This window comes from Oryzias latipes, chromosome 4, assembly GCF_053564925.1.
Source record: "Oryzias latipes strain Hd-rR chromosome 4, Olatipes_Hd-rR_3.1".
Taxonomy (NCBI): Eukaryota; Metazoa; Chordata; class Actinopteri; order Beloniformes; family Adrianichthyidae; genus Oryzias; species Oryzias latipes.
This window is the reverse complement of record NC_136240.1, coordinates 26,860,986-26,873,614: the sequence shown is the minus strand read 5'-3', so window position 1 is coordinate 26,873,614 and position 12,629 is coordinate 26,860,986. Positions and strand designations below refer to the sequence as shown.

The window sequence follows — 12,629 nt, the reverse complement described above, 5'->3', positions numbered from 1 at the left end:
AGGACCATTTGGAAAGCTTGGCACGCTCCATAAAAGAGAGATTTACGACCCGAGAATAGATTCTCCTTCAGAGAAACCTCAAGCCGCTCCTGCCTTGTGTGTGTGTGTGTGTGTGTGTGTGTATGTGTGAGTGCGTGTGTGTTTTCCTTCCTCTGATTGCTGAAATTTCCATCTTAAAAACAGGATATTTATGAGGAGGGAAATCCTCTCCTTAATATGGAGGACCCGCGGGCCTCATTTAGCTCGGCGGCTGTCATACAAGGTGTTTCTTCTCTGTGGCCCCTCGTAACCTCCACCATCAACAAACATATGCCGGCTTTCTCCCTCCGAAACGACTCACACGGGCCGGAAAAGCACAGTTCAGGGAGAAGACGGCCAATTAGGGGGCTGCTTTTATCACAGGTTTATATTTACAAGCCTTTCATACCAAAAAGAAAACCTCTTAAAAAAAAACACTTTGTTCCACCCCCACTGACATCAATAAAGATATATTATATGGAGAACTAAAAATGATATATTTAAAATACAAACTGATTTTTTTTATTCCATTAAGAGCCCGCTAATTCAAAGAATTGACAAGAAAATGTAAATTTTTAAAAAGGTGTTTATTTTAAACACTTTTATGCACTCCACAATTAAACATTTGCATAATTTATTTTTTATAAGAAATAGAAAATATCAATTATGATGCATTTGGGGATTTAGTAGGTTTTTGTTTATTTTAGTTTCAATGTTAAATATATTAAAGATGTTAAAATATTGACCTTATTTACCAAGAGTCTCAAATTTGGTCAGAAAAGTTTTAACATGCTGTAATTGCAATGTAAATAATTAATTATAAAAGAATGTAGTCTTTTTTTCAATACAGCAAGTAGTCATTTTAATTTTAAAAGTATATAGATGAGTTATTCTCACCATAATTCTTTTAAACTAAGCTACACATTTTCCCGCCAAAAGGGTTTTTGAGATTTCAAGGAGGCAGCCATTTTGAAATGAGCAGGAAAAGCCCTTCCACTGCCCCTAGTGGAATCATGATGAACTACAGGGCAGAAAACGTGGACAAAGTTAAATCCAATCAGGTTTTTAAGAACAGGCTATAAGAATAATAAACGTTTGCACAATATCAAGAGCATTACTAACATTTTTGAAGTTATTATTATTAAATTAGATTAGCTTTTCAATCAAAAAAATGGTATAAGTTCAAAAATAAATAAGAAACTGTAGTTGATGTGAGTGTATGAGGTTATCAAGACAATTGCAGAGCAAAGTCACCCTTTATTGATTAGGGGAAAAAGGTAAAAATAGTGAAAGTAATAAGTCGAAACCACACTAAAAATGATGGCAAGTTAAAAAAAGTCACAAGAAAGAAGAAGTGGATAAATTAAAATGCATTAAGCTGACCTTAATTCAAAAAGTGTTAGAAACAAAATTAAAATTAAAATGAAAAAAGAAGAAATGGCCACTAAAAAGAGCAAAAAAGGGACTTTTAATCAGGTAATCTTTCTGATAAACGATTTAGATTTAGTTTCCTTAAATCTAATGGAGCTTTGTCTGCATTAATGATGATTGATGTCAATTGTTATTTTATCATCAAGTCCAGAGAAATGGAATCTAGTTGATCACTGATCTGGTCCGCTCTGCCTCCTGCAGCACTGGCCTGTGCAGTCTGTGGCTTTTTCTGGTTTCAAACGCTTCACTGCAGTTTTTAGATGCTCGACTTTTTCCCTTTTTCAGGACTTTTATCTGACATTTGGAGCTAATTTAGGAGATTTACATCTTATGCGTCCAACATGTGATCCTCTCATTAAACTCAGCTCTGTGGGAATCCTTGTGAAGCAGCTCAGGGGGGTTTGGCTTTGTGTATGAAAGCGGGAAAAGTTTTGGGCAGCAGGTTTAGTGAAGCAATTTTTTTTTTCAAAGTGCGAGACCTTTTTGGTGCATTATTGGCCTTTTCATGAAATGATCTCTCTGCAGATGTGCCTCTGAGCGAGGTGGGGGTGCGTTTTCACAGAGGTTGGGGGGTTCCAGTGCGACTTCAGTGACTTTTTCCCAACTTAAATCCACATTTAAGGAACATTTCTGCTTTCTTTTCTGCTGTTTGCTTTTGTGCTGCTGGTTGTTTTCCTGATCGTTGATCCCTGACTATGGTATGTCCAGTGTCAGAGCCCCCACCCCCCTTTGAGTTCTCCCCTGCCAGGCGCCCGGGCTCACCTTTCACGGCCAGAGCCCGGGCTGACCTGAAGTGATTCCAGATGTGGAGATCTTTTCTGCCCCCCTCCTTCCCCTTCTCCTCCACCCAAGCCTTTTACTCCCGTCCTCCTCCTCTTTTTGCCCCTAGGCCGTGGCCAGCCACTCCATCAGGGCTGACAGCGTCCCTTTGGACGGCGTCTCTCCTCGCCTGAGCACATGACATACAAGGCACCCCCCCCCCCTCCAAGCCTTCACCCACGCCCGCCAGCCCCCATCCTCAGCAACACATCTGGAGCTCATTACAAAGGAGACAGTACAAGTGAGGGAGGGGTGAGGAGTCTGTAGGAGAGCGCCTCCTTTAACCCCTTCAACCATCCACCTTCTCCTTCCCTTCATCCTCATAGCCTGGCACCCATCCCTGCTTCACCAAACCCCCCACCACCACCACCACCACCTCCACCCGCCTGCAGCGGCCCTCGTCCTGCCGCCGGTACCGCATGATAACAAACGCTTCATTAATGAGCGCTTTTGGAAACAGAAAAACAGAAACTCCACAGCTGTTAACAGTGTGCGGTTGAAACCAGCAGCAGTTTCCACGCAGGCAGTTGAACCAGAGGCTGCGCAGTTTGTGCGACTGACTCACCGTGATTACACACACACACAAACACACGCACACACATACAGGGTCGGATCGTAAAAGAAACATAATTAGCGAGGAGCTGCCATCTGAAGGTCACAGTTGATGACCATACTTCACTGCCAATCGCCAGCATGTGCTTGTTTTTCTTTTCTTCAGGGACTGACAGATCCTGGCTGCTTTTCCTCCCAAAAATGTGCTTCTTCTGACATTCTCCGAGTCCTGTTGTTCCATAGGAAGTCATAAAACCCCCCCTTCCCTTAATTAGAAGCACTTTTTGTTTTGTTATGATGACTCTGCAGGAAACTTTTAGTCACTGGCATCCGAGAAGAACTGGTGCAAAGTGCAGAGGCGCCTGATTCATCAGAGAGGCTGACGTTGATCACTTTCTTTAAATGGTGACCTCTTTTAAGTTGTCGACTGTCAAGTATTTGAGGAAGACTTTTATTACCTTTCATGACTTTGGTGGCAGCCAGCACCTGTCCCATTTGAGGTGCTACTGTTATCGGACAGAGAACCTGTTTGTTCTGCCTCGGGTCAGAGGTGGAAAAAAATCCTTGGTGTGGGTCAGCATCCAGCTCAGTAGGAGGCATTTGTGTGTTTGGGTGTAAATGAGCAAAATCTTGGTCACTCTCACAGTGAGAATACCAGGGTATTCTCACTGTGAGAGTGCTAACCACTACACCACCATGGTTCATAATTTCAATAATTACGCTGGAAGTTAATTTATAAACATTAAACGTTAATTCCCGTTTTTAAAAAAACAAAGAAAAAAAATCAACCAACATGATGGTGAAGCTATCTCTTCTGGAAACTGTTTGGCTTTTCAGTTCCACCTTTTTTGCTTTGATTTCCAAAATAAAATAATTTAATTCGGGGACGTCATTTTTGTCCAAGATGGTGAAAACGGTTTAGCTGAAAAAGTGACTTAAAAAAAAGTCTAAAACAAACCGAAAGGATCATCTATACCTGGGGCCCGCAACCTTTGAAACTTAGAAGCCATTTGGGTTGATTTCTCACTGAAAGGAGCCACAAAGTCTGACTTCACTCTTTAGAAAAATAAAACACTGACTTGTATTTCTGTAATTGTTACTATAATGATAAATGAACAATTGGTTGTTCTTTTTTTGACATATATAAAACATAAATAAAAAGAGAATATAGTCTTTTTTCAAGATACAAAATAGTTCCTAGCTTTAAACAGACTTCCTTTCAAAATAAAAGACATCTTATACCACATACAGTAGGATCATCTCAATGCAGAAAATATAGTGGGCAGTGTAACGAAAAAAATTATAGTTATACACACTAAATTTTACAGAGCTCATATAGTGACCCTTACTGTATTGCTTAACCATATCTTATAATAGACATTGTACCCTTATAATCAATTGCACCTAAAGTATGAATTCTTGTCAACCTCCAGTTGATTTTCTGTGGTAAACAGGGCTCAAAAACCAGTCTCAATGTTTTACTACGACTTTGAAGGATTGATGGATTGTTGATGCATTATGGGTACTGTGGTCAGGCGCCTGGTAGAGTGATCCAAGAGGACCTGGTTGCAGAGAACACGGCGCCCCTATATTAGCCACGACTGGAAGTTCGGTCAAGGTTAGGGTTATGAGACTCTATTTTTGTCCAAAAACCCTAATTGAACTGGAAACCCTGATAGTTACATTTTTTTTTTCTTTCAGCTTCTGCTTTGCTTTGACCGTAACTCCTCCTGCGATCAATGTGAATCAACTTATTCTGTTGTGGAGAAAGCGGCTTTGAGTGAAAAAGTTATGGCTGTTAAAAGAATATGTAACAGTCTTAGAAATTGTTAAACACTTTTGTTCAAATCCTTTTTGAAAGGAATAAACTGTTTTCGTTTTTGCTTTGTATTAACCTCTCATTATTGCACACTGAACCGTTTACTCACATGAAAAAGTTTTAATAAATGATGCTACAATTCTGAAAACTTGTAGCATTTCTGTTTCCGGCTGATGATGTTTTGCCGCTATCTTGTCTGCAGCCAGTTCCCCCTTGATTGATAAGCCTCAGCTGTTGAGTTGAATAAAGTGTCCATTTTCAGCTTTGTCTCATTCACCTCTGAATTAAAAAAAACGTTGTTTTTTTACCCAAGAGCCACAATGGAGGGGGTACCCCCGATCTCTACATTCAACCAGTTTAGTTTATTCTGTTTAGTTCAAGTTTAGTGTTCTCCTATTCAATTCTAAGCATTTATTATACTTTTGATTGTATGTTCACTTTACAATTACAGGTACGAAGTCCATTGAGACGACTGTTGTGAATTTGGGCTAAATAAATTGAATTGAATTGAACTGAACTGGTGTTTTCAGCAAATCGTGATCAAATGTGGACTTTTTTTAAACTCTTAAATTTATGCTCAGATAATCAAAACTCTTTGGTTTCATGCAACAACTAAAACAAAGCATTTGAAGACAACAACTCTGTTGTTGTGACTCAAAAATACAAATTATGTCATCTTAACCCTTGTGCTATCTTAGATGACCCCACCCTTACATTGACATGTTCTCCCTACCATGACAAAGGTGGATAAAGGTGGAAAGATTTCATGTAATCCATGGAGACCATTGATGTTCACAAATCATTGAAGAAAAAAGGTTCAGAGCACTATCTAGTGGGTCTAGATGACCCAACTCCCAACGTTAAAGTGCCTAGGATAGCACAAGGGTTAAAAAGTAAAAAAAAATTTTTTATAGTTTTAATATCTTACAAAAACATTTGACTCACAACCTCTTTCACTGAGAGTCTGTTTTAGGTGTTAAAATGTTACAAAATAAAATTTGATTCAAAAACTAACAGGCCTATACATTATTATAAAATACTCATATACCGGTTTTTAGAAATATCAGTTCTTTTATGGCTTAAAAAAGCTCATTTATTGGTGACATTTCAAAGTAAAAACAACGTCCTCTTCCACCAAACCTTCCCCTGGATTTTTGGTGGATGAGACTCCCTTTTGTGGTTAAACACAACCGCTTTTTTATGTGTTTTTTTTGCGACACACAAAGGATTTTGGAAATTCCTCCTGATTGCTCCTTGGACTCCACCAACACTGAACATTAGCAGGACCCTATTTGTTTAGCAGAAAACGATGGATTTGAATGGATTAACATTTGAATGCTGTCAGCCATGCTGAGCTTCAGCAGGGAAATAGCTTAAATAATAATAATTACGATGAGTGACGTGACGTGAGCTCAGAGACACCGTTACTATATAATCACCGCCAGAGCTCATATTCCCTCCAGGCGCACAAGCTATTCTGAGGAGCTTGTTGATCTTTTACAGGAAGCTTGGCCTCTCGCAGACGAATATGTGTAAGAGCTGGGAAATATGTAAGAAATCTCAAGAGTTCAAACATTTACTGACCACAGGGAGTATTATATTAGTCATCTGTAAAGGGCTTGTTCCACGCTGACATTTTCCTGCTTTTTGAATAGCTTTTCACGACTGAGGGAAAGCAGTGAAGCACTTTACAGACAGTCTTATCAGACTGTGAGATTAGAGGGAAAGCTTTCTGAGTGACCAAGATCAGACCTGTCAGCTCCTTCAGCTTTGTGTTCTCATTGCTCCTAAGTAAAACAAGTCTATTCTAGTAAAATGTTTGCTGAGGGACTCAAATCATGTATATGTTTAGTAAAAAAAAAGATGATTTTTTTTTTCTTTTGCATGTCTTTTAATCAGAGACAAGACAAATTGAGATGCATCTTTGTCGTAATGAAGGATGTCTTACTCCCCCTGCTGGACACTATCAGACTTCACAGCAGCAGGTCTTCTTCATCAGATCGGGTTTATTTATAAGAATAAAAAAGAAAAAACATTGGGGAGAGTGAAAAATAAATGTGTGACATAAATTGGAACTTCATATTTGAAAAATAACCTTACAATTCTATTTTAGAAAGCATATGCACCCCCAATAAATAACATAAATATTGCTTCCAATCTGGACTTTCACTTTCACAAAAGGAATGTCGACATTTTCACTGGGAGTATGTGTGAAAAAAGCATAGTGGACGGCCATTACAAATGAAAGGGTTAAAAAATACATGTTTCAAACAGTTTTATTGTTGAAGAGTTTTCCTAAAATAAAAATGTCCCCTTCTAAAGCCTTGTGCTATCCTAGGCACTTCAACATTGGGAGTTGGGTCATCTAGACCCACTAGACAGTGCGTTAAACCTTTTTTCTTCAATGATTTGTGATCTTCACTGTTGTCCATGGATTACATGAAATCTTTCCACCTCTATCCACCTTTGTCATGGTAGGGAGAACACGTCAATGTAAGGGTGGGGTCACCTAAGATAGCACAAGGGTTAAGGAAACGTCACAGAAACGTCACAGAAAATTGACTGAAATAAAACAAAAAATTTAATTTGGCAAAATTTTACTTTAACTTTCAGCCACATTTTCCACACACGTTGCTTATATCGAAAGTTTATTATAAATCTAATGTATGATTTTGTGGTGGCAACATCTCCTCCTTAGCTTTAATTCAATGCTAAAAGAAGGCTTTGCATGATCACAAGGATTTTCTCTGCTGCTGAGTCTCCATCCATCCAACTTCAGAGACCGCCTAAGCTTCTTAAGCATCGTGAGGTTGTTGGAGCCTATCCCAGCTACTGCCAGATAGTGGCAGGGCCACACAACCACACATTCTCCCTTTCCTGCCAAGGGACAATTCAGAATGACCAATCACCCTGTAAAGCTTGTTTTTGGATCGTGGGAGGAAACCGTAGTGACCAGAGAAAAGCAGGCCATGCAATGCTGATCACAGCTTTAATATTTTTCTTAAACCCTAACATGCAAAGAATATTACAGAAATTGATGGAAAAGACAACAAGGATTCCAATCTCAGAGGAAATCCAATCCCTGCTGGTTCCTGCGAAAGAACTCATACTGGGTTTTTAATATCAGCTTGCATCACACTAACATGAACACAGACTCTCCATAAAAGCACATAGAGACACGTGTGGTCAGTCTATGTGAATGTCCGGGCGTGGAAGAAGAATGGAGAGGGCCTGAAATCTTTTGATCAGAGAAGCTGTGGAGTTTCGGTTTCTCTTTTGAAGCTAGTTTGGAGTTTTCTGTCATCATTTTGGTTCAGCTGCAGAGTGTGTGTGTGTGGGTGTTGGTGAGTGTGTGTGTGTGTGCGATCGGTGCTGTGTAAGCTCTGAAATGAATATCACTGTCACATCTCGTGCCAGAGCAAATTCGCTGTCCAAAATGAGCAATTTGGAGTCGAGCCTGCCGTGGAAAATCTGCCTTCAATTTTCCTCCCCGCCGCCGCTGCCAAGCACACACACTAACTCAGAGATCCAGTTGGCCCGCAGCAAGTGGACCCCACAGTTTATTTTTTCTCAATTATCCATTTAGTGTAAGTGGCAGGCGCCTGATGGGCTCCACGCCGAGAGGAAATGTTTGTATTGTCCTTATTTAACAATGCTGTTTAAACTAATACCTGATTAAAGTGAGGGAGTCACCGCCGGGGAGCAGATTTTCAGAGACGGTTCTCCACTTCCAGCCATCCCCTCCTTCATTTTCGGTTGTCACTGAACCGAGCACCCAAGTTAAAAACACTGGGACTTGGATCAGAGTCTTTATTGGCTTACGAAGCAGGATGCATTTTCCCTTTATTGTACCACAGATGTGTGTATTCCATCCTGGTGACCTGCAATCCAACATTTTTAGGTAATAACCTTGAAAGAATGATCAGTGCTGCATGGACTAATTGTTTTCTTTCCTTTTCATGCTGCATTCACACCTGCTGCGTCGACTCACGTTTGGGACACACTGTCAATAAAAATCTATGCAAACACACGTAGACCAGAATTTCAGGCTTCTGTGTCCAAAGTACTCGTGATCGCGCTTCGCAACACAAGTTTTTAAGTCTTGTCAAGGTCTCTACTTACAAATTGGGCGTTTGCGCTAAAAGCTCAACCAGTTGAATTTCTTTACGCTAAATCGCAGCAATGCTGCACTTTTACCAATCGGGGATTTATTAGTGGCGTGTATGAAGCATCCTTTTCAAAAACACGGAAGTTACGACTGTTGTGAGCATGATCATAAAGGACAAATTAATAATTGCGTTTTGTGCAATTGTGTGTGTTTGGATTGATATGACATTTATGGGAGCAGAGCTGTGAACACAAAAGCCCAGAGAAAGGTTTCTGGGATTTGCACCGCTTTGACTTTTCCCATCACATTTCATCCCACCGTAGGTAGCAGGCAAGCGCTAGTGAACAATAAAAAAACAAGAGAAGAAGAATATCCGTCTGTTGCTCCATGCATGTCCATTATGAATACCTAAGGCCAAATGTGCATTCATAAAACCGCATATAGCATGTTCTTGAACGTACCACATGCAGCCGGTGCGAATACCGCTTCGGAGTAAGTAAAGATACATCCACACTAGACATTCAAGAATGCACCAAAGGTATTTAGCCCCTGGTGTTCACACTGGACAAGCAGGGAGGGGCGTCTTCTTCTTTTTCTACTGTCTATTAGTTGATGTCCACCACCTACAGTTAGTAGAGGCATGGTGCAAAATGTGGAAGCGGTGCAAATCTCATGTATTGGGCAAAAAATGGTTCAGTACGTTTGCCAGCATTCTTGAAATGGCGCATATGGATGAACATCATGTCAGGAGATTGCTTTTGTTTATCTTTATTTGCAAACGTCATCAGGCTTGTCGCCGTGTGTCACCACTTATTTCATATGTCTCTGATTGGTCAAAGTTTTACCTGGTGTAACTTTCAACAGACGTTCAATGGCCAATACTTTTTAATTTTATACGTAGAGCTCGAAAATGGTTGCAAAAGCTTGCGTAGCTACAAATAAATGTGAGAGTTTTGAATACGGAAGCCTAAAATGCACATCTACATTGACTTTTCATTGGAAGTGGTCGCTCGAAAGTGCGTTGCTGAGGGCGGTGTGAACAAAGCTTTACTGACTCCTCATTCCTTGGCAAGAGGAATTCCCCCCGTAGTAACATTTTCCTCTTGATTCCTTATCACCGTTGTTGCCATGCAACCACCATTCCAAATGAGAAGATGAGAAGAAAGAGAAGTAGAAGTTTCAATAAGAATTTTGTTTTTTAAATACGTCATGAGGACGGCTCATGGCTGAAAGTAAACTCTTGAAGTTTATTTTATTAAGTACTTGAGTATGAGTATAAGTATATGTGTAGTGGAGTAAGTATGTTAATTGGGTACTTCTTCGAACTAAATTGGAACATCTAATTTTACAATAAATAGATAATATCTAAAAAGTAACCGTCAAGCACACTACCTCACTTTTAGTATAAACTAAATATTCTAGTACTGTAGTAAACTTAAAGAGACTACTTTTTGCTAAGAGAGAGTTGAAGGGAAACTCCAGCGCCCAACATCCAATTCTTTTTTCTTCTCACTTCCCTGTAATTTTCACATCTGCTTCAATAAGAAGTGACCACCCCTTCACTCACCTGTGAGTAATTAAGGAAAACAGTGACAAGTCCAAACATTAACATTACAAAACAAACCAGAGTATTATCCACTCATTACGCACAAAACAAGAAATCAGGAGAAGACACGCTTGACACAAAAAAGTTTAAAAATCAACACAGATTGATCCATTTTCAAAGAAATAACCTGCTTCTTCCTGAACAAATAAAATGGAATCTAAGCCCCACCCCTTGTTCACCAAAATGATTTCTACAGGATGAAACAGGTAAGATTTGTTTGTTTATTTTCCAGCAACCTTAGCAAAAAGTAGTCCATTGAATTGCTACAAATGTACTTAGTCTATACTAAAAGTTGAAGTTTACTTTTTATATACTATTTATATTTTGTAAAAATAGAATGTTCTTATTAGTCTGAAAAAGTATTCAGTTCTTTCACTTCCTTTACTGCCCGAACGAAGTCTACAGTATACTTGCTATACCTATACTCAAGTATTTAATAAAATAAAATAAGTGTACTACTTTTTATTAAGGGAGTGCTAAACAATAAAGCAATTAAATATTTGTTATCTCTTATTTCTGAACAAATACCTTAGCAATTTAACAATTGCAGTAAATCTACAGTGACAGCAGGAACAATAGCAGCCAAAGAAAAGACTGAAAGTAGAGGAAATAAATAAACAAACATGGTATTATCATCACTTTCAGAAATTGTATATGTAAATTTGTTAGCTGGCTGAGTCTAAAGGACAAAAATGATTTAATTGTATCCCATTCATTCAGAACAGTCTGTTTGAATAGCAAAAGAGAAAAGGTTGAAGGGAAAAAAAAACTAAAATGGAGAAGACATTTATTTTGACTTGTTAGTAAATATGTTTAACCTTTAGTTGTCCAGGTTTTTCATAGCTTTTTTAGCAATTTGCTCTAATAATTCACCCTTGAAACTGTTTTTGTGATCTTGATCTTTTCACTATTACTTCTCTGTTTACAGATATTTTTTTGATTACTCAATAATTCCACAATGAACCTAAAACTGTCCAAAAAACCTGTTTGTTGGACAGTTTTTGAGTGGTGAATTTAGTCATTTTTTATTGGAAAAAAATCACAGATATTGAGTTTTTATGTTCTGTAGATCAAACATGTAGTCACAAAATAGGAAAGTATAAATTCCACAAAGTCAAAACTTTGTAAAAGACGTCAGAAAAGTAACCAGGCGTAGCTTAAAGGATTTATTCCCAGGAGTATTAAAGTTTTATGTCATAACTCTTGTTATGTTTGTTTTAAACCAAAAATTTTCAAAGCTACAAACTTTTTGAATCATTCACGCTCAATTTTGAGTGAAAACCATGTTAATGGGAGTTGTCAGTTTAATTCCCTCACCATTGTAAACAGCCGACGTGATTGGGGAACGGAGGGCTTATTTGAATATTTTCATTTTTGGCCATAATGACAGATTGATGTGTCTTTTCTCTTTTTCTTGAGGTAATAAAAATCATCACATGTGTGGATTCTCCTCTTAAACCATTTTTTCAGAGAGCTGTCAACAAGTTTGAATGGGCTCAGCCACCTGTGGGCAGCGCCTGCCCTGGATTTCGGTGTCAAGAGGTGTTTCCCTCATCGACGAAGCGTTTTGATCTGAGCAGGAATGAGCTAATATTAACAGTGAGCTGAAATGTCTGGACTTCATCTGGTCTGCCACTCACAATGATGACAAATGAAAGCAAACAGAGCGGGAAACTGAAAGTAGTGGATCAGTGTTTTCTTTTTTCTGAGCAGCACAAATATTCCAAAGTTCTTCGTCACTCAGCACCACCTGAGTGCAAGTTCAGGCGTTAGAAGTTGGAACTGGTGCAAATTCATACACATGTTGATTTTCCACTAAATGAAGTCATACATGACCCAAAGCAAAGGCGTGATTAGCTGTGCTTGTGAAACAAATTAGTAGTTTCTGCAAAAAAAAAAAAATTATATTAAACTTAAAAAAAGAATAAAACAGGCTGGCATTGAGTTTACGTACAACACTTAAATGAAACTTCGACACCCTTTAGAAAAATTAAAAAAGAAACTGATGGATCTTTTCAGAAATTCGGTCAGAAACCTCATTGAGTGGTGCGTACTGCGAGTGGATTGAATAAAGTTAGTTTGTTTACTTTTTTTTTTAATTTCACTACTTACTTTTTGCATTTTGAAATCCAAAACTTTATTTTTCTTAAAGACAGCCACAATGGAGCCACATAAGGCAGACCTCTGACCTTTTGAATAAAAAACTAAAATGAAAAAACTAAATAAATACATGGAAAATTAACTACATAATATAATTTTGGTTTAAACACTTTCGT

At 38.6% G+C, this 12,629-nt stretch overlaps 1 long non-coding RNA gene across 1 annotated transcript; it reads left to right on the top strand.

The window, feature by feature from the left end:
* The first annotated feature begins 10,388 nt into the window (after positions 1–10,388).
* On the top strand, positions 10,389–12,033 carry LOC110015031 (uncharacterized). The gene is made up of 2 exons (XR_002290086.2): positions 10,389–10,559; positions 11,824–12,033. It is a non-coding gene; the product is annotated as an uncharacterized LOC110015031 (long non-coding RNA).
* The last annotated feature ends 596 nt before the right edge of the window (positions 12,034–12,629 follow it).